Source organism: Asparagus officinalis, chromosome 4 (assembly GCF_001876935.1).
Source record: "Asparagus officinalis chromosome 4, Aspof.V1, whole genome shotgun sequence".
NCBI classification, from domain to species: Eukaryota; Viridiplantae; Streptophyta; class Magnoliopsida; order Asparagales; family Asparagaceae; genus Asparagus; species Asparagus officinalis.
Genome location: NC_033797.1, coordinates 4,721,426 through 4,727,567, shown reverse-complemented (window position 1 = coordinate 4,727,567; position 6,142 = coordinate 4,721,426). Strand labels below are relative to the sequence as shown.

The window sequence follows — 6,142 nt, the reverse complement described above, 5'->3', positions numbered from 1 at the left end:
ACATGTTTAAATATCGACGTACCAAAATAGATAAAACCTTAAAGGGATATATTAAAATAAAATCGACACTATAAAGAAATAAAATCATTTCTAAACCAACAATTCCCATTTTCCAAGTTTAGCATCCCCCAATTAATACCTCATAACCGTTTTTACACCCGTCGACCAGCATCACCCGCCAAATTTCAACCTCCATCCTCAATCCTCTTCGCGTGGGTCCCAGAACACGCCATTTTGCGGCCACAAAATCTCAGAAAATGCACGCCACCAGCCGGCATTGTCGCCGGTGGCTCCCGCCGAATGCATCACCCGCACCGCCATACGCCCTCCGCCTCCACCACCTGGAGGTCACCACTCAATCTCCGCCCAAGACCTCTTCGCCGCCGTCAAGCCCTCAATGCGGGCCTACGCGGTCGCATGCGACGACGGCCCACAAGCTCAAAACCCGACCCGATAACGCTGGCAACACCAACCCGACGTGGAACGAGACCGCCGTGTTCCGCCTCGACGACGCCGTTCTCGAATCCGACACCTCCGCGATTAATTTCGACATCTACGCGGCGCGGTCCAAATTCAGGCCCGGTCGGGATACGTTGTTGGGCACGGCCCGGGCTTTGATTAGTACGATCCGGCCCGACATGTCGGTCCAGTTTCTTGCGCTTCAGATTCGCAGGAAAAGGTCGCTGAGGCCGCAGGGGATTTTGAACATCGGGGTCGCGCTTGGGGATGGGTATGTTCGGAGTTTGCCCGTTCGCGTTGAGGCTAGAGCTCCGGCGGCGGCGAAGAGATTGAAGTCGGAATTGCCGGCGGTGAAGGTGGAGGAGGAGGCGAAGAGAGAGTGTGAGGGGAGGGAGGAGGGTGGGCCGGAGAGGAGCCCGAGGACGCCGTGGTTGTGTTTTGGCGGGAATGGGGGAGGAAGAGTGGGTGCAATTAGCTAAATACATTATTGCATGTATGATGTTATTGGCATCGAACTTAGTTAGCCTATCAACGCATAAGACATGCTAACCTAAAGTTCTGATCCGTGCAGTGGAAGATAGGAGAGCTACTTGATTAATCAGAACAGCCGGCTCGCATGCAGTTTGTTCTGATAGAATGAATATTCATCTCGGGTGGATAAACATGTTCGAATATTGTGACATTAGCATTTCATTTGAATTTTAATGAGATCATTGTGATTTGAAAAAATCGAACAACTCGCCATTTATCCTTTTCGTTTAGTTTTTGGGTTTTACTCCGAAATAGGGATCAGAGAAAATGCATAAGACATGTTATCATCAAGCAAGTTCGGAGGAATCTCTACTGGGAAATCATAAATTTTGACTCGGGTCGAAGTTTCAGTTCATGTAAAAACTCTTATAATTTTTTACAATATTCGAATATGTTTTTCCCCCCACTTGATATGAATAAGGATATTTGATGTAACTAAAATATGTAGGGTCATATCTGACAATTTAGTTGTTGGATAGCAGGTTTCTAATATGTTTCCTAATCTGTTTTGGTAACATGATTTCAAATCTGTTTTGGTAACATGTTATTAGGATTACTAATCTGTTTTGTTTTTTTGTTTTAGAATTCCTAGTATGTTTTAGGTTTTAATATTTCTATATTTATGGAACGATTGGAAGAGAGAATTGAGCAGCGAAAGGGGATATTTGGAGCACAGAAAAGATGTATTTTCTAAGCTATTGGTTTTGTTTGGAGAGAAATAGAGATTTGTTGATGAGATTAATTGGTGAGTTCGAGTGATTTGTATTCTTCTTCTCTATTAGTGAAAACATTATCCCCTTCTTGCCCCGTGGACGTAGGCAACTTGCCGAACCACGTTAAAATTGGTTATTTGATTTTGTGTCGTTATTTTTGCATTGTTTGGCATTCTCTCGGCGTTTGTTTGATTTGGTCTCTCGAAATACATCGGTTTGGTTTTGACTTCTACCGATCACAACATTAGTTAAATATGTGCATCAGTCAGACAGTGAAATTGCTTTGTCCTTCAATTATCGGAACTGAGACCAATTTAATAACCCACTGATCTTCTCAGCATGTTGAAAATGCTGATGGTCCCTGAGTTGCGTTTTTTTGTGTGTAAACATTGTAGAATTGGAAGAGATCAGGTTTCAGGCTCAGGATTCAGGTTGTCAGGGTGGCGGTCGACCGGCCCGGTCGACCGCGTTCGTGCACAGGTGTAGGTTGTCAAAAAATCACAATAGATAACTTATCCCTCATCAAACATCGATGATGGAAGTTACAATCTGACGACTTCTAGAAGGCTACAATTTGAAGACTTTCACGTAGATCGATGAAGGTTACAATCTGACGACCTTCACGACAACCGATGAGATCTCTAGTTCAACAGCATTCACAATCAACATCGGGAGTTACAATCTGACGACTCTCATATTCTCAAGGAGCCAAGACGAAGATTACAAGACAATGATCTTTGCAACGCTATGACAAAAGAGATTACTTGTTGATAATCTCTCCAAAGCAAGACGCGGAACTCATCACCGCGCTCTAAGACCAAAACGCGGAGGTCCTCCCCGTGTATCAGCACCAAAACGCGGAGGTCCTCCCCGTGTGTCAACAGTAAAATGCTGGAGTCGGACCCGCGTCACAACATCAAAACGCGAGGGTCGAACCCACGTTACAACATCAAAACGCTGGAGTCGGACTCGCGTTACAACATTAAAACGCTGGGATCAGACCCGCGTTTTTCAATGCCTAGCGGGTACCCAACTCCGCGTCTCCAGTCTAAAATACGAAGTTAGGGTCCTGAACGCCAACGTGGGCGTTTGACTCGTTCAAACATGAGCTGAACGGTTCTAAAACCGGTTCCCATGATTTGTGGGCGGTTACACCCCACTTAGGAGTGATTTAAGAGGCGGCTACACCCCCTTAATCCCCTATAAAAGCGAGTAAACTCAACTGAGTTCAGGGCTGGCATTTTTCGGATCTGGGACTTGGCAGCAATAGGAGAAATCCTTGGGCGAGCTTTTGAGGAGATTGGCATCATCCTCCAACGAAGATCATCTTCAACTTCGACAACAGAGAGCTTTCATCCTTGGCTTATCAACCGAACTTTCGGTTCAAATCAACTCTTTTACAGAGTTCTTCTAAACTCGTTCAGAGTTCTCAAACTTGCCACGCAAGTTCTCCACAGCGTCGAATCGTAAATAGAAGACATCGTTCCAGTGAAGCAAAACGTCAGATCGTCAACGGAGAGCAAACTCGACGCGAGCATTCGAGGAAGACATTTCATCGCTACCGAGAAGAACCCAGTTTTAAACAAAATCAGGATTGGTGGCGGTCGACCGACACAGTCGACCGAAGATGGTAGCGGTCGACCGACGCGGTCGACCGCCGAACTCTCTGGATTTTTGAAGCTGTTCTGGATGGAGGGCGGTCGACCGGGCCGGTCGACCGCCAAAGCGGGTTGAGTCTGGGTCTGTTTTCCAGACCCGTTTCGTTTGGGTTTTCTATAAATACTCAAACACGATTTTAGGGTTTGGAAGGCAAGGGTTTTGAGCTGTTGAAAGGGGTTTTCTTTGGGCTTCTATTCTAGGAGCATTTGGAGAGATCAAGAGTGAGTTGTTGTGGGGTTTTTGGTGAGAGATTGTAATCCTAATTTGTTCCTCTTGATTTCTAATAGTAAAAACTCCCCACCTCCTTGCCCCGTGGACGTAGGCATCTTGCCGAACCACGTAAAACTGGTGTTTGATTATTTGTGCTATTGATTTGGTGTGTTGGTTTATCTTTTCTCGGTGATTGGTTTGGATTCTCGAGGCACAACAAGTGGTATCAGAGCTCCGGGCAACGCTTGAGCTTTTTGGAGGTATAGATTGTAGGCGTCTAAAAATGCCTATAGGTATCCACACACAGCTCGAGACAGAGAGAAGACGACGGACATTGTTATCCGAGTCTAAGAGGATTATCTGACGTCGACAAGCGCCTGAAGCAAAACGGCGAATCAAGTGACCTGCGCGCTTGACAGTCAGCTCGCGCGCGCCAATCAGCTCGCATGCGTCAATCAACACGCACGCGTCAATCAACTCAAAGCATATAAATCAACGAAGCGAACCAAACACACGAAAGGACAAGTATCAAAGAAAGAGAACGGAAAAGAAAAAAAAATCAACAAACCTGCGCGAGCGCATGACAGAACAAACTGACCTGCGCGAGCGCGGGACGGAACAAACCGACCCGCGCGAGCGCGGGTCGGATTGGTCCGACCCGCGCAAGTGCGGGTCGGATTGGTCCGACCCGCGCAAGCGCGGGTCGGACTGATCCGACCCGCGCAAGCGCGGGTCAGACCAGTCTGCCGCGCTGTTTTGACCCCCTGATGTGTATTTCGACGGTTTTAACGGTTTTCTCGAGATCTTTTCAGTTCCAGAGGTTTCTAACTGACCTGATATCATCCCCAAACGTGGTTAGGCTGTTGTTAACTGAAGATAGAGCCAAATCACTTGTTCTCATCCAAATAACCGCTTCTGAAGCCCTATAAATACAAGCCTAGGGCCTCCTTTCAGCGGGGGCGATTGATTATCAAGACGAGGAGGTGCTGCCGGATTGTGGAGTCAAAGGAGCACGAATTTCAGCGAGGGTTGACAGATCTTGGCGAGTTCTTCGGCATAAAGAAGGAGAGTTCGAGAGATCCGACGCCCGTTCCCGTCCGTCCCTTGAGATTAGGCTTGGTCTTAATCTCGAGAAGAGCCCTGATTTCGCTTGGTCGATTTCAGCGCTTCAAATCAAATACTTCCTCGGCGAAGGCGAAGCTCTGCCAAATTTTTCATCAACCGGATCCAGATCTAAGGCGGTCCACGGATAAACCCCGGCACAGGCAAAGATCCCACGCAAGCAGAAGACCGATAAACGATCTCTGCGTTTGTTTTGACGAGAGTTGTAAACTTTTGTTTTCATTGTGTAAAAGTCTTATAAAAAGACAATCTTTTTTTGTTTTCATTGTAACGATTGAAGTTGTAATGAATACCGCAATGAATACATCAATTTTCGACGCAAACAAACTGGCGACCACAGTGGGAGCCAACAGCTTCGCTTCCGGAGCTGTCGTGTCGCAACCTCGGATCTGCATCCCGGTTGAAGAAGTGGTCGAATACGAGTTTGACCAACTGAAGTTCGAGGAATATCTGTCGTCCTCCTCCTCCAGATCCTCCGCCTCTCGCAAGCGAAGGAAGATCAACGCCCCCGTTGTTGCGCTAGCTGAACCTTACAACGCCCTTCCGGTCTCCAATGAGTCCGGATCTGCAGATCTGAACTCCTCCTCAATCAAGGAGTTGAGTACAGAAGGCGCGCCTATTTTATCAAAGAGAACTCGTCAAAAGCAGCGCCAACGTTGTGCGCGCCAACTCTCTAGAGCCTTGGAGTCAATTGACGGGATCCGTTATGAGGCGGATCTGAAAATTAGGCAACGTCAAGCGCCCCAACAGCGGAAAAATGCCCTCTCCTCCAAATCACCAACAAGTGAATGGGTACAAGTCAAAAGGACCCGTTCAACTCTTGAAGAGCGGATCAAAAAGCGTCGCGTACTGCTTGCGCGCGCGCGAATTCTTGCGCAAGAGGTCAAAAGATTGCAGAGGGAAGAAGTGGAAAAGAAGCCACCAAAACTGCACAAAGTTTGGAGGCCAAAGTCCAAGACGGCGGCCGAAAAGATCGAAAAATGCGGGTCACTCAAATCCGACCCGCCGGTCCGCGGGTCACTCAAATCCGACCCGCCGGTCCGCGGGTCACTCAAATCCGACCCGCCAATCTGCAGGTCACCCAAATCCGACCCGCCAATCTACAGGTCGCCCAAATCCGACCCTCCAAATCGCGGGTCACTTGGGTCCGACCCTCCAATCTGCAGGTCACCAAAATCCGACCCGCCAATCTGCAGGTCGCCCAAATCCGACCCTCCAAATCGCGGGTCACTTGGGTCCGACCCTCCACTTTGCGGGTCACCCAAATCCGACCCTCCACTTTGCGGGTCACTTGAATCCGACCCTCCAACCTGTCGGTCACTTAAATCTGACCCGCGCCAGAGTCAAGGCAGAAGATGTTCTACACCTGTTTCATCGATCCCTGTGAGTTCCGTACCTCCGGCGGGGCACCGTGACAACGTGGATTTGTCCCAATTCAAAGTGAGGAT

General features: G+C 48.2%; 1 pseudogene; it reads left to right on the top strand.

The window, feature by feature from the left end:
• Nucleotides 258–1,220, top strand: LOC109838100 (annotated as a pseudogene).